Raw genomic sequence first — 22811 nt, 5'->3', positions numbered from 1 at the left:
TATTTCCACATAATGAATTTGTAATGCAAAGCCCCATGATTTTCAAGTCAAATTCAACTTCTGGAAGCCATGTGCAGGTGTGGTGGGTTAACTGAGCATTTTTTGTTACAGAACACACAGACAAATGCCAGAGGGGGCAATTCTGCTCTTTTAGACTTCCTTGCATTGAGCAGTCAAAAGAATTTTAAAATTGATAGAATACAATAATTTTTTAGAAAGCTGTCTAGTTTCATTTTAAGTCCCTAGACAGTGTACGCATGTCAGAAAAATTATCTCACGTGGAAATCTTCATTTACTAGATTACAGCTTCCAGCTGGAAACTTCACCTGCAAGCTATTGTGCTTTTTTCTAAAACACCCAGAAGTGTTTTAGAAAAAACACTTTTTAATTTCTCATTCCCACATGTAAGCAATTATATGATATTATCAATCACCTTCAAAGCTGAAGAAATCACTTTCCTTACATTTCATATTGAAAGATTTATTTTAAAATTCTTCTTTTTTCTGGCTTTATTTCTGGCAATGACACAATTTTCAGTCTATACCCATGGATGTGTTTCTTAAATATAGATATTTTTGCCCTACTTACATTTCTGTCTGAAGATGACACTGAAAACATGTTGGGAGGCAGCATAGCCAAGAAATTGTGAATAGGTGTGTACCTTTAGCAGCATTTTACAATAATATTTAGTTGTGAAGTAAAGTAGTGAAAACATGAGGGTCAAGCAGCCCTAAATAGATATTCTTGAGCATCTATCCAGCAGTTTGAATATCCTGTTGAAAAAACAGAACATGCTCATGATATTGAATATCCCACTGTCATGCCCAGTAAGAGGCACCTGACACCTTTCTCCTGTGTGCTTCACTTCCCAATTTAAAAGAGTTGTTTTGAATGAAAGGCTAAAAAAGAAACAACTGGGTTCAGAACAACATTTTTGTTACCAGGAATCAGCACTAAGATTTGAAGCCTTGAACCTCTGCCTTCACAACTGCCAGCCTTCAAAACCAGCTGTGCTGGCTGGTTGTTAACACAGGGACTCCATATGGAGCCCTGGCTACTCCTGGGCCTGGACTGAGACCCAAGATAGTGCCCAAGTGCAGTCAGACAACAGGCTTAGGCCCCACTTCTAAGTTTGGCTTGGTTTTGGGAATAAGAAGGAGGTGCTACACCTACAATCTATACCCTTTTCCTTAAAGAAGACCCCTACCACACTGTATAATTTTCCTTTACCTCATTCAGTACTGCTGCTGTGGCTGGCAGGCTTGGAACCAGGGATGCTGAGCTCTTGTGTGAAATGCAGCATTCCTATGCAGTTGCTAAAATTATCATAAGGAATAAAAGGAAGAGAGTGGAAATAGCAATTAACAGCTTACAGTTCTCAAAATGCTGATCAGAATTCTGTGCAATGCAGAAGAGACACTCCTGCACATTCCCCCTGCTGGACATCAAAACCCTGTGACAAACAGAAGAATTATGAGGGTTTCTGAAAGAAAAGGAGCAACAGCCCTTAGAACTTAAATCTGTTGCTGGTACTTATCTTCCCATCTTCCTCCACCTTCCTTAATAAATGTTTAAAGCATTCAGTGTTTGAACATACAAAGCATTACATTTACACCGATGGTCGCTAGGATTATCTTCTTCACAGCCAGATCTGCTCCCTGGAAGCAAGCTTTCAGACCAGAGAACATTACCCACAGGATCAAAAGCACCTTCATGGTACATAAATCCTCCTCCCAGCCCCATAAAGGAGACTTCACAGTGTGTTCATAAGGCAGAGATCTGGCTCTAGCAGGCAAGCTGAGGGATCTATTTCAAACCATAGGACTTTTGTAAGGCAACCTGCTGTTTCAATCTCTTTTATAGCAGGTAATTTCTAACTCACTGCTTTGAAGAATGGCTTATCAAACAACTCAAACAAGGTGATATCACAGAGGAACACCCTCTGTCTGGTTTGCATTCTCTCCAGCTATGCAGAGCTAGCACTTTGCTGAATTTACAGTTTACATGCTTTGTAAGCTTTCTCAGCTTCTTCAGGCAGCTATTAGTGACAATTAGTCCTTGTCAACCTCAGGCATAAACCCAACACCTGCCATGCATCCAGATGCTTCCTTGTGCCTTCGAAGGCGTTTCTACCTTCTGCATGGCTCTGACAGACACAAATACTGTTCACCTCACATAGCTATAAAAATATCACAGGAAATAAAATAGACTCTCAAGTAACATGTTTGCAGTTCGTGAATAGCGATCTACACAAAGAGAAAAACCAGGTATAAAAAAGCCATGTTTCTTCTTCCATTTTCAAGTTAATATTTTTCTTCAAGGGAGAAAAGCATTGTAAGGAAAGCTTCATGAACCAAGCTTCATGAACCCACCAATATATGCATTGCCTATTTCACCCCAAAATCTTACATTGCCTTCTAAGTGCCTCATTTGAACATTGGGAGCACAGAGAAACAGAAGCAATAAGGTGTAAGTGCGTTATGGAAACCCAGGAAGGCTGCTGGAGAGAGGAGGGGATGGCCTGAAGGACTTATGGGAGCAGTAGCTGATCCCCTCTGGGCAAATGTCCTGTGGAGGCCTTGCTGGTGACACAGGGAGTACATCAGCCAGGTATCTTCATCCCAGGGCTTCAGGCATGGGTCTCCCACTGGATGCTCCCATATTCTTTTCCTTTGTATTACACTTTCCAAGAGCCAATACTGCCTGGTCTTTAGCCATTTGCTGTATAAATTGGACCATTTCTGTAGAAGGGACCCTTTAAAGCAAAGACTGGTTTGATGTGGGGTTGGAAGTGTCTGTGCAAAGGAATGTATATTACAGCTTTGCAGTAATATAGCTCTAAGAATAAGTTATTTTTCAGAATGAAATATCCATCATTATTTGTGGATAAATGTTAATGAAAATCTTGCAGCAGTGACTGAGTACCTTTAGGTTTCAGTTTCTAGTCATGTAAACTATTTCAGCCTCACTGATTGCTTCTCAAAATATGGAAGTTTCAAAAGCAGTAGATATTAAAGTGAATTTCTAATTTAGAAAACAGCCTATGATGCAAAGGAATTAAACATTTCATGAAAGAAAAATATGGAAATGCAAATAAATTGTGAGATTTGGTGTTCAGTCAAGTACTCATTGGCAGAAATAAGAAATTCCCTCCCTACCCAGCAGTGTGAACAACCACCAGGCAAGAACCACCACAAGCAGGATTCTGGGAGGTCTTTTGTTGCACCGCTGTGGCTGTGGCAACATAACCCATGGGCAATCACTATGGTCACCAAGCCCTTCTTGAGAAAGGGTGGTTACCTCTGTTTGGCAGGAGTAAATCCTATCTGCAACTTTCCAAAGGAGCATTTATTCCTGTGCTGGAGTCAGGGAATTCCAGGGGTCTTTGCTTATTTCACTTCTGGGGAGCGCCATAAAGCCGTGGCCTCAAGATCAGGAAGATGCCAAAGGAAAATGGCTGGGACAGGGGTTTGCACATTGCAGCCCTGAGCAGCTGCTGATGCAGCTTGTCTTCTGAGACCAGAAGGGCAGTGGAGCAAAACAGAGGGCACCGTTCTGCCTCCATGCAAAACCTTGCCAAGCTCTCATCTCAAGCACAGTTTGCAGCCCCACTCTCCACACATCAGGAAGGAAATAGCAGAGAGAGGGAAAAAGCACAGAAGGGCAACTTGAATGATGACAGGGAGAGATCTCCTGCTTTGCAAGGAGAACTAAAAATGCTGAGAGGGCATACAAGTAAAGCTTACAAAGTCACAAAGCAGAGGAAAAGTAACATGCACAAGCTTTTCACCAAATCCTTCAAGTATCAGAACTATAGATCACTCACTGAAAATAGAAGGGGATCAATTGAAAATGTATAAACTGCTTTTTATCCCCATGGGTTGTAGCGAAGTTGTGGAATCTGCTGCCATAGAGGCAAAAGGTTCAAGTAGGTGTTGTACCAGATGCTGAAGGAACAGACCAGGACTCTCCCCTCCAGCATCCATCACACAATAAATGTGGACAGTAGATTGGAATGGATGGCAGAAAGCAGCTAGATTTGTGTTTTCTCCCTGAACTGCATTTTAAACTTTCACCATCAGAGATTGGTCTCACACCATAGGACATTTCTTGAACTCTGGAAACCCGATGAAATTTGCAACAGGCTTCAACTGATTCTTACACAGCACCCAAAACCAGCACTTGTTCTACAAAACATTACTTTTTGGGTTTTAGTACCTGAGTACCTCTACTGGGGCAGAGAGCAAGTCCTCAAATAGCTGTTTGTGGCTTTCTTAAACTCAACAGTATTTAGAGTTATTATACCAAGAAAGTTCATCTGTAAAAAAAGAAAAACAGACTCAGGTGACATTCAGGGTTCCCTACTCTGCCCAAGACAAAGCAGTGGTGAAAGTTATGTTAATCCCATTGTGAAATACATAGTAGCAGCATCACCCCAACTACACTATCTGGCATTGCTATCTCCTTATCTCAGTTTGCTGAATCAGTTTCTCTTTCACCTCTTTTGTTTAAAAAGTAGCTGACATGATCTTTCAACCAAGTCTAGTCCTTCAGAGCGATAAGTAAAGACTTAGACACAATGTGAAAGTTATGTTCTCAGTCCTATGCTCTGCAATTGCTCTTCTGTGAGTTCTTTCATCATTGCATAGGGTTTATTTTTTGTTATTTTAAAATTCTTTCTCTTACTCTGGTTTTTAGTAGTTGTTTCTCCTTTTCCAGCCTTGGTAGACACAGGTCCGAGGCTTGTCAATCCAAAATAACTAGACTATCTCTACCAATACAGAAACTCGTTCACTTTTTCCTTTCCTGCCATGATGCTTTTTCCTAGCCCTCTCCCAGCTACATGTCTCCCTGGATGAACCACAGGCTGCAGCCAGAAGCTTCTATTAGTATTCCAGATCTGATGCTCATTTGCCTCAGCAGTGATTAGCTTAGCCTAATTCAACCATATTTGCAAGGGCAGCTCACACTCTGATGCTTCTCCTTGGTGCCCAGAGACCTGCCTGGCTTTTTGACTGAATGTAGAGTCACTGAAATCTGTTTATAAACAATGTAGCATATTATAAATGTATTTTCTATTGAACTGAATTTATATTTTACTCACTTTCTGTGATGTTTATCTAACAGTATCTTTTATAAATATCCTAAAATACACATGACATAAAAGGTAATATAAAGAGAGACAAAGGAAAATTAATGTCTCAAATAAAATTTAAATACACAAAATGCAGATCTTGAATTCTATCTTATTATTTATTTCAAACTGCCCACGAGGTCCACCCAGCTTGTCTATGTTATTAGTCATCACTGAAAAAGTTGTTTTATATTGGTACTATGGTGGCCTCATCTGCAAATCCATCTTTGGAGTAAACATTAATAATCATTATGAAGGCAAGTGATCTTAGTCATTCTCAGAGCTGCTTGGAACTGTGGAGATTAAACATGGTATTTACTAAAGAAGAATGTCTTTATTTCCTTTAAGCTGGATATCAGAAGGAAAGTTTAATTCTCCAGTTGACTTAGCCTAATTAGAACATTATTAAAATTTTGTAGTACATGAACCAAGAGATGGACCCAAGTCTGACAGAGCAATGCTTGGTGTTCTGAGCAGTCTGTTCTCAATATTTGGAGCCTCATGTGCTTTTCATACTATGAAACCAACCCAGTAAGTGATACAATTTCTGCAAGGTTCTTTTTGTAATAACATTCTCTTAATTCAATCATTTTATATTTACACAGTTCAGTACTATTTGTCAGATATTAGGAATTGGCTATGAGGAAGCCTTTATTTTATGTTTTATATTAATCACATGGCATTTAAGAATAACAGACATGAACAAGTAACTTGAAGCAGGAGAAATTGCCATGCAGGAGAGCAAATCCTTTTTAAAAAGCTAGTTGCCTGGTGAGATGGTGATCAGCTTTTCAGAAGTTTAAGTTAAGATGACAAACTTAAGAAACCCAAAAACCAGAATCTCTCATTACCTACTTTAATGCACAGTCACAGCCTGAGCTAGTTTAAGTGCTCAGGAATTATGCCTCCATCTCATCCCAGATCACTAAATGGGGGGAAGAAAAAATTTTCTAATCAAGACTGCAAGATTATTCCAAATCAGGTTTCTAGTATACCATCTGATGTGGGTAAAATTTAGCCTAAGATAGCTCTTAGCATTTTGCTTGCTATTGTTTAATGGTTTTCTTCTGCCACTGACAGATATTTTGGATTACTTTAATTTTAAGCCTTTGAAGTATGCTATTAAGAAATGTCTGACAGCAGCAGTAGCAAAGAAAAGATTTGACAAAGTTATGCTACACATTAATGGAAATAGGTCTAAGGTCACACCTTATCTTTGTGCTCTTGTGCTTCTTAATGCATTGGTTTAGGAACACTGAAAGTAGCAAAACTGAAAGGAAAGAAGAGAATAGGGAATATAAAATGCACATCATGGCAGGATAATTCATCTGGGGTTTTTTTCTCACCTTCATAACTACTCCAGCCTTTTTTCTGCCAGCTCTCCATCTATTACAGAACAGATGCAGTTCACCAAGAGAAAAAGGGCTGTATGCTGCCTGTTAGGATGGAAGAAAAGCATTCAGAAGCCATGCTTGCATGGCTGTAAATCACAGGGCTTTGATAGGAACTGTACAAGTCCTATCAAAAGCTATGCTAGAAACCATCTGCATAGGAAAGTATACAGGAGGAAGAAATTAAGGAAAAAACTAGAACCTCAATTACAGGGGTCTCAATTGTATTTTTGTTTAAATAATTTCTCAAAATATGTTCAGTCAAACGTATTTTGTAATACAAGAACAGAATTCTAAAAATGGGTAATTTTCTGTCTCCAATAAGTGGGTGACAATATGAATATTAAATATCCAACTGGATTGTTCCAGGTAACCTGTACATCAGCAAAATTAATTTTGTGTAATTAATCTGAGGAATAACAACAGCTGCACTCCATGTTCTAGCAATACAATTTATTTAGCAGATTTACAATCTATTGATAACACCTGAACCTAACAGCAACAACCAAAAATCAATGTGACTATCAATTATTTGAATTTGACCTGGAAGGGATAGTATTTATAAAGCATGCAGGAGACTATTAGTTAAATCATGCAATCAAAATACTACCTGACAGAAGTGGTGTATTTTAGAACATACTGTGCTAACGCATAGTAAACATCTTGCTATGCCCAACAAGTCCTGTGCAAGAGTACAGGCTTCAATATCTGAGCAACTATCATAATATCAAAATATCATATGCAACTAAAGCTCCATTAGTTTTTGTACTTTGAATACCCCTGAACTAGGCCTTAAATTGAGCAAAACACCTCAAATGAAAAAGTGTAGCTTTCCCTTTAGTATTAATCCATCATTCTCTGCATGACAAACATAACATGTTCACAAGTACCAGAGTTTTTCACAGTAAAAGGTTGATCCTTCACTTTATTTCCATTCACTTAGTCAAAAGTCACACATGAGAACAGATTCACCAGAAACATTTCAAGTGGTAACAGGAGCCAGAAAAAGTCCTGAAGAAATGCAAATAGAGGTAAGTGTAGTGAAGCAGATACCCAAATTTAGGAAATTTGTCATTACATCTACTTGGAAGTGGTTGCTTTTATAATGTCAGCAGTTAACCACAATTCAAACAGAAAGACTAAAAAGATATTTAGAGTGGTGACAGCTTCAGATTCAACAGATACAGGAATTCAATGTCTGCTTGAGATATATGGTTCCTTTTTCAGCTGTGATTGTTGATGCAGATAAGCCTATTGCAAGCCAAATGACGTCTTAAGAAAATTATGTCCCAGCAGGTTCAGAAATATCTCAGTTCACTCACCCAAAATGAACAATATCCTCTATGTAAACAGTGTAATTAATAATGATGATGTTTTCATTAGCTTACTGCTAAGTATACTTCTGTGCTCTACACCAATCTGCCTTTTAACCTGACATTACAAAGACTCTTGAGTTTTTTTCACTGTCCTGGTGAAGTCATATTAACAAACAAAAACACTTGCCTTTTAAACAGTCAACTCTTCTATCCATGACAAATTGTTGTTTCATTACAGATTATTTTGGCAAGTGAAGGAATCCTCCTTTGACATACATGGCCCTAAACATTAATGTGCCATCCCTGAAAAGAAGATGCTTCCTCTTCTCACTGAGTTTCTAGGACTGGGTAATTCTGCTTAATTTGGGACTCCTTTCAAAGACTAGGAGTGCCTCAAAAGGTAGAAAAAGACATAATTCAAAGACTAAGGATTAAATTCCCATTCTTTATCTCCCTACATAAGCAATGTTTTATCATGGCAACCTAGCAATGCTGCCTTCTGGGTAGGCACAATGCTTCTTCAGCAGCAAGGAGGATCACAGCTCTGAAAACAGGTTGCCTGATTTAGTGCCACAAGCACAGTCTTTGAACTGCACAAACTGTCCAAGTGGTCTGTGAGACCACTTTAATACTGAGCTGAAATATGATCAGTCTTCATCCCATGCATACTTGCAGCACCACATGCTGCATCACTTCAGAACTGGTCCTCCACTCATTAGTGTGATCTGCTATTGTCCTAATGAGTCCACTGGCTTGTCAAGAGCCCTGGATTCTCTGTTATCTCAATATAAAATAATTGTGTGCTTTTTAAAACTGCTCTCTCAAGACTACAGGAAAATAGAAAAGCGTGGTTCAAGACGATTAATTCACAGTGAAAATATTTGAGCAGTACATTTAATTACCTAGACATTCTCAATTTATACCTACAAGGAGATAAAACCATAGTCAACACTTCCAAGAAGCAAAAAAAAAATTTCAGGTCTTTGGGGTTTTTTAATCTCTTTTTAGTGGATTTCAATTGCCAAAATATCCCAGTTTCTCAAAGCCAGACAGTTCTGTTACACCGTCCGCCAAAATTCCCAATGCAATGCCAGTTTTTTTGATCAAGCTCAAGAATAGTTCAGCTGGCACATATCAATACTTTCACCAGCTTTAAGCCCACTATGTTACTTCACTAAAACAGGATTCTGCATCAGTCTTAAAGCAATTGCTGTTGCCTTTTGGCAGCAGTGTGATTTTAGCATGAGCAAAGTCAGTACCTACCTGTCCCCTAGTTTGACAAAGAACATGTGGAACTTCTCGAACTAAGTTTGCCATTATGCTTCAACTGTGTAAGAGAAATTGTAATATATTTCATAGAATCAAAGAATGGCTTGGATTGGAAATTACCTAAAAGATTATCTAGTTCCAGCCCCTCTGCTGTGGACAGGGACACTTTTCCATTAGGCCGGATTGCTCGGAGCTCCATTGAGCCTGGCCTTGAATGGTTCCAGGGACAAGATATCCACAACTTCTCTGGGCAACGTGCTCCAGTGCCTCACCACCCTCATCATAAAAAATTTTGTCCTAATATCGAATCTGAACCTACTCTGAGATTGAACCATTCCCCCTTGTCCTGTCACGACAAGCCCTTGTAAAAAGTCCCTCTCCATCTTTCTTGTAGGCTCCCTTCAGGTACTGGAAGGCCACAATAAAGTCATCCCTAAACTTCTTCCCTTATCCAGGCTGAACAAACCCTTATATTTATAATGATTATGGTAAATACTAATGCTATTCTATTACAAAAGTGCTACTTAGCATTTTTATGTATTTGCTATAGTAAATTTTTTCTTTAAAAGAATTCAGGAAGACTAATATAAAATAAAATAAAATAGGCTAGAAGAATTCCCTCCCAGTTTGATTTATTGGAATACAAAACTTAGGCTCTACCCCCAATTAGCTAGCTAATTTCCTTTAGAATATATATTTGTTTTGAAAATATAAACAGAAAATAATTACACATGCTGATGGGTAATTTCAAACAGTCTCATTATGAAAATGCACAGGTTTATCCAGTTCTCCTGGTTGTCTTGTCTGGCTCAAATAAATCAAAGATGTAACTATTTTCCCCAGCAGCAGTACCACAAACAACTACTCTAAAATCTGCTTATATAAGACAGTGAGGTAAAAAGAAAAAGGGAATAGTTCTTAAGGGAAAGCTTTCCAATAATTTTCCAAATAAAATCCTAGCCTTGAAGCAGTTCAGAACTTAGATAATGAGAACACTAATGCAAGCTGTTAATTACTTTTTATTTCTGGGAAAATTGCAAGATATTTTGAGTGTAATTGGTACAGCTCCTCTACAATATTACTCCAAAGGCACTAGGAGGAGCTCTAATTGTTCCCCAAAAGACACTAATTTCCACCCAATAGCTATTAAAGCAGACCCAGTTTATTGGGTTTGTTAATGCAGATTTTGTGTAACAAGTTCAAAATACATCCACAGCACAAAAATGCAACTTTATTACTAGAGCTAAAAAAGACCTCCTTCAGAACAAATGTTCCTTGTTACTGTGGTCTCTCTCTGCACATATTTATGTCTGCTAACACAGTTCATCCTGTACACATACTGTATCTCTTTCCTTCAGAAGTTGCATGGTGATGGCTACAGGTGACTTGGCCTACCAGGCTAGTAACACTGCCTGAGTGGGTGTATAATAATGTACATATATTACATAACATCTTTTTCTGGTTTGGAAGAACACTATGATGACCAGAGGTAAAATGCAACTCTCTGTAGAAACCCGGTTTTAAATGACATTTAAATAATGTCTTTAGCTCATTAGACATGCATATTTAAGCTAGATGTGGTTAGGTACCAAGAACTGCATTGCAGTTACCTTAGGTTACATCTACACGACCACAAACATCTCCCCAGGCAGCAATTTCCTCTTTGCAGCACAAAGAGCACCATACAGACCAAATCTGCTCTGTCGTGTTCACTCTGCACTTGTAGTGCTCAGTATCTATTCTATGCTGACCTGCACGCTACTTCAGCACAGCACGTGCACTGTGTGCATTTGCCTGCTCAGGGCAGAGAAACAGACACCTGAAGGATGGCTCCTACCTTTGTGCAGCACTCTCTACCATGACATCTGCTCTCACTGATATTACTTCTACATCTGCTGCATTTGCTCCTTGTACTTCTTCCAGAGGGTCTCTGATGTCTTCTCTTTCCCGTTTGTGGACCTGGCTTTTTCCAGCATATGGGATCACGAGAATTACTCTACACATCATAGGTTTTACTCCAGCTCACAGGCCTGAGCTGCCCATTCAGACATATGGTACTGCTGTGGTAGGCCAGCTCACCCGAGCCATCACCATTCTGTTTCTGATAGGAATGACTTATGTATACACATAGGATGGACAACAGTAGGACCACAATTTTCTGGATGTCAAGCAACCTAACATTTGCTATTTAGCACTAGCACCCCATTTCCTAGGACACTCTACTGCCCTCCAGAGTTACGCCATCCCTAATAAAAGAAAGATAAACCCATGGATGTCCACAATGAACAGGTTTGGTGGGTAAGACTGAATAATTTGAATGTTAGTTTCCCAAATATATATAACATAAGGTTGGCCAGGCCATACCACCCAGGGGCCCCTCAGCTGCATTGGAGCCATCAACAAGAACCAAATTCTATTTGTTATCTTCCACAAGGTTCCTACCAATAAATAAATGTCAAAGGCTCTATCACCCTTGAAAGACTGCTGAGAAAGATGAATACAGCAGCTGCACTTGAGACACCAAGGTCAGAAAGGTAAAGCCAAGATCCTTTTCCCAGGCACAGACACACCAGCCTACCCAAGGTTCAAATACCACCCTAAGGCTTGACAGACACTGTGTCTCCTTCTAATAAAAACACACAAGCACTCACTGATGCACTCCCACTAGCCTTGACCATCCCAGCCCCTTGACCAGTGCATTTGTCAACTGACTAAATGATGGCAAACCTTAAGGGGCTGGATGAATTCCAACAGGCCCAATCTCAAGAGTGGGATCTCCTTCCCCAAATATGCAAAAGTTCTGCAGCAGTCCCTGGGATAGTTTCCCAAAGGAAATTACTATGATTTCAAATTGAAAGGTCAGTGCCATGAAGAGAAGAGTCATTTGCATACAACTCTCATGCTGAAAGAAGCAGTTGTCACAAGGAGAGAAAACAGTTTCAGATGCTTAGCTCCAGATATAATTTGTACCTTGAAGATTAAAAACTCTGCAGCTGGTATTAGTAACAGTCTGGCAGCCATGGAAGCTGTAGAGAATCCTGGCAGTCCTGAGGAGATGATGCTTCTGCCTACATTCAGAGGCAGAAGATATTGCTATACAGATCTGTGGTTAAGAAAACTGAATTTTAAACACTGCCTAGGCAGACTGAGAGATCAGTGAGGCCAGCATCTGCCCATGCAGTTTGAACAGATCATCCTAAACAACAAGCTCCAATTCTGAAAAAGAATCTCCTTTCTAGTTGTTGTAGCACTCATTATTAGAATCTACAGCACAGACCCCAATCACCTCTACCTCAAAAGATGGGCTCTAAGCACAAATCCAGTCACCTCTACCTCAAAAAATGAACTCTAAGACAATCCATCCTGCATTGAAGAGAACCTTACAGGTGCAATGAAATGCCAGCATCAGTGCCCACCATGGCACTGTCATTCTCAGTGTATCCATTCAAAAGCCCAAGACATAAACATTTGCTTTCTTGGGTCCAGGTGATGATCACTAAATGCTACTCACATAAAAGTGCAGTTTTTCTGCATTCTACCTTCATTTTGGTATCAGGTAACTCATCTCTGCATCTGCCTTCAGTATCCAGAAGGAATCTTCTCATGTGTGAGTGACTAGGATATTTTGTCTAATTTTATGTTATCTCTGTTTTTTCCAATCTGCTTGTACTTTGGCTAGATAAGGCTGCAGGGAGACCATGGCTTCTGCTTCCACTAGCTTGAGCATCTTAGTAAAGCTCAACATTCCCAAAAAAAAAGCTGCTAACATGCCACTTTGTCATACATCAAGGCAGCAGTCTCCTCCTCCTTTGCTACAAGTTCTTAAAGTAGTTAATCTGGTGAATATCTACAAACTCAAGCTTAACTATATTCAGTAGACACTCTCCCAAGCTACACTCTTCCAATAATCCTGAAAATATATGCACAGGAGAAGTTAGTCCTTTAAGGCAAGTAAGTCTTTACTTACATACCTTGGAGTCAGTGGACACACTCCAATTCTTGCAGCTACTGCTTTCACGCCTGTGGTTCTGCTTTTGCAGCATCTGGAAGAACATGGCCATTACCAGAAGTCAGGAGTTAGCACAGTCAGTGGGTGATGCAAATTTTTGTTTTGTCAGCTGAACTGTCGCCTGTGGTAGCACAAGGTAAAGCTGAGAAAGCAGAGAAGCAGTATTTCTCTTAAGAAACATTGCAAATATATTGGATTCTTGTGACACTGAGCAAGAGCTGGAGGAAAGGAATTAGAATAACTTTGTGGTGTCAGAGCTGTCACACAAAACTGAATTTCAGGTAGGGGAATTTAGGAATGGGAAAGATAAAGTGAGCTGTTTGTGGGCAGGTCAAACTGAATAACACTCAGCATATCAACAGTATGAAACTGTATAAAATGACAGCCTTTGCCTCCATCTGTCCAAACAGATTATTCTGTTGAGTTTGGTTTTGGCAGGGAATAAAGATTAAAGAGCTTAGACAGGGACTCTAGTATGAAAACCTTTTCTCTTAAGACCGGAGCCACACTTGAAGTCTGTTGATGAGCAGAAGAGGGTAGCTGTTCCCTCCAGAGTGTCATTGTGCTATCCTTCAAAGCCAAAACTTGCTGCAGCTGGCAGTAACAGAATTCATGCATACAAATCAAGCTAAATAGGCCAGTTTAATGAGTTTTCTATATTGGCTGCCCATATCTTCAATAACATCCAGGGACTCTACCTGCTGAACTACTGATAGTTTTGATGCTATTTATTAATTTCAGTAGTGGTTTTAGCAGAAGCATCACACTTACCAACTCCAGCTTGAACACATTTGTTATGTGTCAGTAATTTTCAACCACTGGCAATAGAATCTCCCACTTTTTAGACTTGCTTCAGTGTGTTGCTTGTTTCCTGCTTCAACTTACAAGGCAGAGCTGCTTCTAGACTTCCCCTTTATATATTGGATGGCCCAAACATCATGGAGTTCTTCCATGGGGGGATGGATGATGAACCATTACAATGGCTGATGCCATTGTAATGCTACTGTATAATCCTTGATTCATCACAAAAATTGGGATTAATGCCTGAAGACTGGAAGAAAGCAAATGTCATCCTATCTTCAAGAAGGAGGACCCAGGGGACTACAGGCCAGTCAGACTCAGCTTGATCCCTTGGAAGGTGATGGAGTAGCTAATCCTGGAAACCATTTCTAAGCACATGAAAGACAACAATCATATAGAAGAGTCAGCATGGAGGCACCAAATGCAGGTCATGCTTGACAAACTTGACAACCTTCTGTGATGAAATTACTATCCTGGTAGAAAAGGGTGGATCAGTGGATATTTAGTAAGACTTTCCAACTCTTCCACAAGATTCTCACAGGGAAGCTGCTGAAGTATAGGCTGGATGAGCAGACAGGGAGGTGGACCAAAAACTGACTGATTGACCAGGCCCAGAGCCAATGATCAGTGGAAGCCAGTACCTGGCAATGTACCCCAGGGGTCAATACTAGGTTTACTCCTGTTTACCACCTTCATTAGGTGGTGGTGCAAAGTGTATATTCAGCCAGTTTGCAAAACTAAGAGCAGGGGCCAAAGAGCCATCCTGCAATCCCAAGGGAGCTTAACAGGCTGGAGAAACAAGCCAACAGGAACCCCAGGAAGTTGAATAAGTGCAAAGTCCTGCAGCTGGACAACCCCATGCACCAGGACATGAGAGGACACCCAACTAAGAAAGCAGATTTCAGAAAATGACCTGAAAGGAGTGTGAAAAGGGGACAGAGTCAAACTCTTTCAAGATGTGCCCATTGAGACAGCCAGAGGTAAGGGTCACAAACTGAAACAGAGGTGACATCAGGAAACACTTTTGCACAAAGAAGATGACTGAGCACTGGTAGCTGCCTGGAGACATGCTAGAATCTCCCTCTTTGGATACAGGGTCATAGTGTTGGGCAGCCAGCTTTAAGTGGCCCTGCTTGAATAGGATGGTTGGATCAGAAGACATCCAGACGTTCCAACCAATCTCAACCACTTTGTGATATTTATTGCTTCCCCCTCAACTTCACTGAGCCATTGGGACTTTTTCTCATTGTGATGATACCTTTCATTTCTTCAGCTATACCGACATTTTGGGACAAATTTCTCCCCAGCATTTGGAGAGTAGAGCCCTGGGTGTCAGATTACAGCACCACACAAATGAGTAAGAACAGACCTGCCAGATGGTAAGGTTTGATCTGAGCCGTGCAAGCTACAGTAGTGCTTCCAGCAGTCCTCATCTCAGGGACTTCTGAGTCAAAAGTGAATTTTTGTGCTTAATAGTAATTGAGATATTTTTCTTCTATGAATTAATCCAATCGGTTTTGGAACACATCTTCAGCTTCCACAATGTCCTGTGATGACCAGTTCCACAGCTGAATAGCATGATATGATGAATTATATTTTGCACCCTACCATGGGCTAGGTGGCTTTGACACCCATTAACTCTTCCACTAATGAGAGTGGAAGAAGTTCCCTATGCAGTTTGTGCCACTCACAGCTTTACTCATGTGTAACCCAGTTCTCGCTTTGAGACCAAAAAGCCTGGATGAGGATTCAGCAAACTGTCCCCCATAATGGAATCATTCAATTCCTTGATCACAAAATCAGACACATATTAGGTAGAATGTTTTCAGTTTTACTATATTCTTGAGATAACAACACAAATTATAAAGTGTTCAAGATGTCAGTACACCATAGATTTATACAGCAATATATCCATTTAGTGATGAACAGTTCAAGACAGAAAAACACATGAGCAGAGGATGTTGCTGAGAGAGGATAATGTTGATTGCATCTAAGCTTTGCAATGGAGCAGAATGGTTTTAGTGAATAAGCCTGGGAAATGCAGCATTTCTACACAAGGCAGTGAAAAGGACTCTAAGGACAGAAACAGCAGCTGCAAAGAGAGGAACAAGCAGCACCCACAGAAATTAACTATTCATGAGATAAGCCATAGCCACAGTATTGATGTGCAAGACCATAGAAAGAAGAGTTACAGCTGAAGTTATGCAATGACTTTTCAACTGTGTGTATAATAAGAACATACAAAACCAAGTCAATTTTTGGTCCTCTGTGTAGAAAAAAAACCTAATGCAGTCCTTTTTCATCAGCAAATATATCAAACAAGAGACCAATTGCTTACTTTTATAAACAAGAAGGCAGAAAGGCTTTAGATTTTTGTGAAGACATTAATAAAACCTCCCTGACTCTACCACAGCACACAGGCATGTCCCATTCACAGAAATGCTACTTTGGTCTGTAGCAGAATTAGGTTTGCTTAAAATTTGGCAACCACTCAAATTTTGCTTATTCTGTCTCCAGGAGAACAGCTCTTCTCAGAAAATTTACACATTTCTTTTATTTTCAGACTGCTACCTTCATCAGTTTTATGCTTCCACTGTTTGCCAGAGCAATTGAAGCCTGTAAAATATCATGTTAGCATGGAATGGCAGTAGTCACTAGAATTTCATGATAACTATCTCCAAAACATGTTCATACTTTTCAAAGATGTATTCACCAGCAGGAAATGCAGACCTGTCAGCAAATACAGGGTGCTTGAAAACTCTTGCAAATAAACAATGCTTTTAATTTGCTAAAGATAATTCAACATATTTATGTAGCAATCTCACAAAGCAATACTGTGATTATTTTCAGCAGCTCCTGCAAGCAATGTGCACAGTGAGCATTTTTGTCCTAATAAACACTTCCAGGTCTAAGACAAGTAGAATAGAAAATTAAGATCTCAAAACAGATGCTTAAAATAAAACTTCAGGTTTACTTCTGATGTTTAGAGGGGAATGAAAAAACAATGCAAGATTGTACAATAAATACCAGGCTAAATAAAATGATTATTGCAGCAAGTGTAGTGAGGCTGATGAATGAGGATGAATTGCATGAACTTTTTGTTAACCCTCCCTGCACTAAGAAGATAATATGGATATGATAGCATGGCACATTTCAATCCTATCTGTGAATTTTTCAATTAGCAAATAAAAAGGAAGAAACAGTAATAATTTTGGCATCAAAAGCAGACTTTATGTATTTCTTTAAATTCCTGAAGAAAAGCAATCTGACAGAGACAATGCTAATGTCAAATCACTGTCATCATAGATATACTACTAAACACTTCTTGCAGCCCTAACCTTAAAACCTTATACTTGAATATTGACTGTATTACTTTTCTTTTTTTAACTTTTTTTTCTTTTTTTTTTTTTGAGATAATGACTATATCTAGTATAAGAATCATATGATTGTTATAGAGATTTGGACAATGTAGACTGTTAGCCCATAGCCCACCAGTCACACATACAACTGGTGCTCTGCTAAGTTTCATTTGCAGCAAAGATATCTGTTGTATATTGATTTAATATTTAGAGTATATTTGTTTTCTGGGATTTCTGACTTCATAAAGGGCAAATACTGCCTGACTAACCTAGTGGCCTTCTACAATTGAATTAATGGATCAGTCAACAAGGGAAAAACAACTTATACTTGTATCTTGACTTCTGAAGGGCCTTTGACACAGGAAATTGATCAATATTTATATGTGCCACAATCCAGATTTGGATATTCCTGTAATTTATGTTCCACTACAAATATTTTTGTCCTAGATACTTAATTTTCAAAAAATTCAGTTTATGGTGGAATGATGAAAAAGATTTTGGAGGAGTTGACTGTGATACAAAGTGTTTCACAGTCTCTCTTTATGACTCTGTCCCAAGTCAAAATCTGATTAATTGTACAGTAAAAACCTTGAACAATCTCCAGACAGGCAGAAAATAGGATATGCCAAAAATTGTTAAATTCAAAATCTTCCATTGCACATACTTCAAAATAGCTCAAAGCCCAATTTTTTACCAATAAAAAGACTAAGTCAAAGCATAATTGATCAAATTGGAATAAGACATCTACAGCCACTTGTAACCAATATGATCAAAGGCAGAAAAGTAATGCTATAGTAGCAGTACAAGGTATTTTAACATTATTTCACTGCAGCAAGCAATACAGTCACATGAAGAAATATATTTGCAATAAGAGTGAAATAATTTCAGTTTGTGAGTATTAAAATGAACTCTCATCCTCAAAGACTTCTTAATGATTGCAAATCCATTTACAAGTACATTCTTTCCACTGTTTTGTGGGGAAAGGTTAGCAAAATACAACTGCAAGGAGATGCACAAAACAAGGATTTAATTAAATACGTGACAAAAAAATGAGGAAAACAGTCTTCCAACTAAAAATGAGTAACTTAAGGACAGAACAATATATTTGGAAATCTGACAGACTGAAAAGCAATGCCAATCATCAAGACTGGATCAGGATTTTGGGTATTGTTGCATGGCTGCTGACCCTGCAATTCAGGTGACTGACACAAAACCACACAGAATTAAGAAGCAATACTTAATCTTTGAATATAACATACATGGAGATTAAGACCACTAATACACACAAAGTCAGTATAAAAGAGGAACTTTTTTCAGTCCAATGCTTTTTCATAAATATTTTAATAGCTTATAAAACTTGAACTGTTTTTGCTTCACTGATACTTTAAAAATAGTCCTAACAATAATAATTCATACTAATCACCTAGACTCAAAATTTTGCTCATGTCCATTTTGTTCCAGTTTTTCATGAAACAAGACTGTTTTGCACATGGACTGGACATGAGCCCTACTGTGCATGAATCCTGAGAGATCAGAAATTAAATGCAAATAATTAATGAAACATCAAGAATTTTTAATCTACAACTAAGGGATGAGATTATCCAGCTGGAGGTTGGGACTGACCTCTTTTAGTAGAATGGATATATTTGAGATTTGGGCTTTGAAAATGAGCCATAACTGAGGAAAGAGAATTTTTGCAGTGAGAGAAGAGGATTATGGTGAGGTGGCTGCTGTCAATGAGACTCTTTCCAGCACTGGACATATTTTGTTGGGAACAAATTATTCTGTGCAGGAAAAAGAGTTATTATCTGAGAGTATTTATGAAGACTGATCTTCTGGAAAGTACAATTACTGGCCAATATATTGACAACCCAGGCAGTCACTCTTGTCACTATACTCCAAAGTCATGCATTTAAATATGGCCTAATTTTAGCTTTGCAGTAGACATGTTGGAACAGTATTCATCAAAAGCTTGAGGCCTTACATCAACAGGAAGTCCCACTGATTAAAAAACCTTATAAAGAAATTGAAAGTCTTATTGCAGAGTATATTTGCAGGAAGCAAATCTCACTTTTTATCATAGAAGGAGGAGGATGCCAGACCTCCTGAAACTCTTGAACACCAAGATCAAATACCCACACAGAAACTCTTCAGGGAAATCACCATGCTTTGAATAGTAACAGAAGTCTGTGAGTCTTTAGTATTAGACTCTTGCACACAGCAGACAAAATAATACTGTTAAACAGTACTTGTGACTGAGACATTCACTGCTGGTTTGTGTTGTGTGGTACTATTGGCTGACTATCCAAGAGAAGGCAATGCTGCATTTCTCTATACCAACACACATCTTCTAAAACCAGTGGTGTTTAAAGACACTGACTACATCAAAACTGTGACTGATTCTTCAAACTAGTTAAACGAAATTTGCCAAGTAGTCTGCAGATGAATTTAATGACCTAGTTTTGTGCATTAGGGAAAGGAAAAAAAAAAGGAAATAGATCAAATACAGACTTGCTCTTTTGGGGGATAAGGGGAGCAGAGAGGAGTAGTTCTGCTTTCCTACTAGTCCTTAGAGGGAGAAAGAAAAATATCTGCAAGGTACTTTGTCACTCACAACCTCCTTCACCTTGAATGAGACACATGAGATTCTCACATGAACAGCTGCAAACTTTCTGGACCAGCAGCAGTTGAGTGTCACTTTGCATACAATTGCAAGACTCATATGAACTCCCAGCTGATTAAACCATTCTCCCATAGGTAACTTGTAGTACTTACAAGCTGCGTTCATGTTACAAAATAATCCTAAGAAGCAAGCCTGGGAATGGCCAGACACCTCATCTACATATTAAATACCCCAGAAATTCAAGTGGCTCAGTCTAGAATGAAACCCCAGAGAGACTGGGGTAAAATACTAGCAGGGATTGCTTTTCCGAGCTTGCATGGACAAGATCTTGCTAATATCACATCACCATGTCTGTGTCAATAGATTTGTGGCTTCCCAAGCTCTGACACATCTCAACACCATACTCTAGGGCATCCTATATCCATCCTTTCCTTATTGCCACAGAGTCACCAACTTAGCAAAGGGCCTTACCCATTACTTTGGGGCAGAGCCTGTCTCTGCAACCATAGCAGGGGAACACCAGAGCCAAAGCTGCAGCCTAAACCAGCATCACACAGAAAACAATGAATAGTGAGCTACTAACACACCAGGAAGGATGGCCAGCTGCCCTTCCCTACTATAATGAGCTGTTTAAGTGCAGCATTTGATTGTGCATGGCCACTGGTCTAAGGCCTTCTGCTGCTACAGAAGCCCAGGACTGAAAGGGTGATGTGGCCTCTGAGTCAGGCCCTCAACTTGACCATGCTCTGAAAGGAATCACATTCTCCCAGTCAGGCCTGCCTCCTTCTCCTCAATGCAGAGCCTCTGAGTTTCCATGGTGCCAAACTTCTTCGGTCCTCACACCTCTCTGTCAGCCACGCACACACATCACCAGGACCAGGACTTGAGCAGTGGCTTGGGAACAGTTGTTCCTGAGGCATCACTGCTTAGGTGCACAGGGCAAGGACCAACACACCTGAAGGCCTCATTTTCCTATTTAAGAACTCATCTAGAACAAAGCTTATTTAAATGAATATTTTTCCTTAGAGAACGTCTGGCTAATTTTTTTCTCCTTTAACAACACAACTGAAAAAGAGCCACTGATTTATTCCAAATAAATATTTTGTTCCCTGTGATCATGCAGACCCTATTGCACAGTTCCCTTTCTAGCAGGTCCTACTGGAAGCTGGTGGACAGACCCACTACTGCTGTAGGTAAGCAGTCCCTGATATGACTTAGAGGGCTGTTCAGTGGCTGAAGTGAATGCCAAATCAGTTCTGAGAGAGGCTTAATTACACTGAAATACTGACTAAAATAATAAGGACTTTGTACTCAGTACTCTTGTTAACAGACTGCAAGGGAAAGAAATTAAATTGTACCCTTTCCATTTCCAGAGCTGGAACATCACCCACGGATGTGGTAGGAAGCCTGCCAGGAAGCCAACCACAGCCAATATTGATAACACCAAGATAAATGCACATTACAGCAACCAGCTGTGCTACTTGGTGTTGCACTGTTGGTGCCAAAGGCTCAGCTGTCTTTCTCAGGAGCACTTTGATACACATACCTTCTTTGGAACGAGGCAAAAGCTTGGAGGACTTGGCACACTTGCAATGAACATTAACTGAGATATTTGACTGACTTTGTTGTGGCTCATGGTTTTTATCTTACTGCTAAGATAAGACCAGCCAGTGTAAGCAGACTTTGTAGTCTATCACCACAAGTACAGGAGCTACCTAAGTGTGTTCTGTTTACATGCTCAGTGACAGCATACTGAGTATCACAATACACTGTTCACACAGCAATGCATTTACTGAAGTGATTGAAATAATTTTCTAGCAACTGCAATGCAATTTCAATACTGCAATAATTTACACACAGTAGATGGAATTGTACCATTAGGAAGTTGATACACCTTAATGCTTTTCAAATCAGTTTAATAATGTTATATCACAGTATTTGACAGTGCCACAATATTGTTTTTGTATCAGCGTTGTGGAAGATCCAAGATAATCACTATCAGGAGTAGCAACAGGGATGGCAAGCACTGGGCCAAGCAGGAAGAGGGAGGGGACTGATGCTGCAGCCAGATGTGGCAGTGGGGCTTGACCTTTTGCCACATGGATGCCTGGCATGAGTCCTAGTACTGGGGCAGGCACCACTTGTGCCTGCAGCAGTCTGGTGAAGGACCAGAGGAAACAAACACGCCAAAGTCAAGAAATGTCTAGGGAATAAGAAAAGTCCTCTGAGGGACAAGAATAGGAGTAGAGAACAATGATGGGAGCATCTGCCAGAACTTTAACTGAGAATATGAAGAGTATTTCTTTGAAGAAAAGAGGGATTCTAACATATCCTTGGAAAAATATACCTTAGAACTAAGGCTAAACCAGAGGACTATTCCCTTCCAGTCCTGTTATTTGCTTCACCCGTGATTTGCTACTGGTGATAGAAATTAAGAATTACTGTGAAACTAGAATAATGGCATTGCTTAATCTGAGCAGCATGCTGGTACACAAAACTGTGCAAAAATAGTTACTGTGTTTGATACTGTAGGCAATTTGTCAAAAGATTCATGCTGTAAAACTTATTTATACTAAAGCTGTTCCAATTATGAAGAGAGAAAATATTGATTAGAAGCCTCTTGCAGTGACAAGAAACAAGTTTGAAGCACTTAAGTTCTCAGTTTCTCAAGAAAATTAATAAAGTTAACACTAGTCCTGCTACTTTAACTGAGGAAATAATGAGGACAGGCCTTGCCACTGTCATTGTTAACAAAGGCCAAGCCAATTTTAATATTTTAAGAAAAGTACTTGGCTACTTAAGAGCATTATCAGCTACTACTCTTTTATGTTACTTTGAGAATGTTAGTGGATTGGATTTTTTTTCTAGTTTGAAAAAGGCAATAAATAGATAAACAACTGATTCCGAAA

General features: G+C 39.4%; 1 long non-coding RNA gene across 2 annotated transcripts; it reads right to left on the bottom strand.

Annotated features, from left to right (window-relative positions):
* Nucleotides 1–1229: 1229 nt before the first annotated feature.
* Nucleotides 1230–20834, bottom strand: LOC135301728 (uncharacterized). Of its 2 annotated transcripts, none has more exons than XR_010363457.1 (5): nt 20374–20834; nt 13082–13153; nt 6344–6404; nt 4219–4318; nt 1230–1316 (listed from the first exon to the last, which is right to left on the bottom strand). It is a non-coding gene; the product is annotated as an uncharacterized LOC135301728 (long non-coding RNA). The 2 variants fall into 2 exon arrangements; XR_010363456.1 differs by having other exon boundaries at nt 1231–1316; nt 4202–4318.
* Nucleotides 20835–22811: the final 1977 nt, after the last annotated feature.

The sequence above is a fragment of the Passer domesticus genome, chromosome 5 (assembly GCF_036417665.1).
Source record: "Passer domesticus isolate bPasDom1 chromosome 5, bPasDom1.hap1, whole genome shotgun sequence".
Classification (NCBI taxonomy): Eukaryota; Metazoa; Chordata; class Aves; order Passeriformes; family Passeridae; genus Passer; species Passer domesticus.
This window is presented reverse-complemented; position numbering and strand designations above follow the sequence as displayed.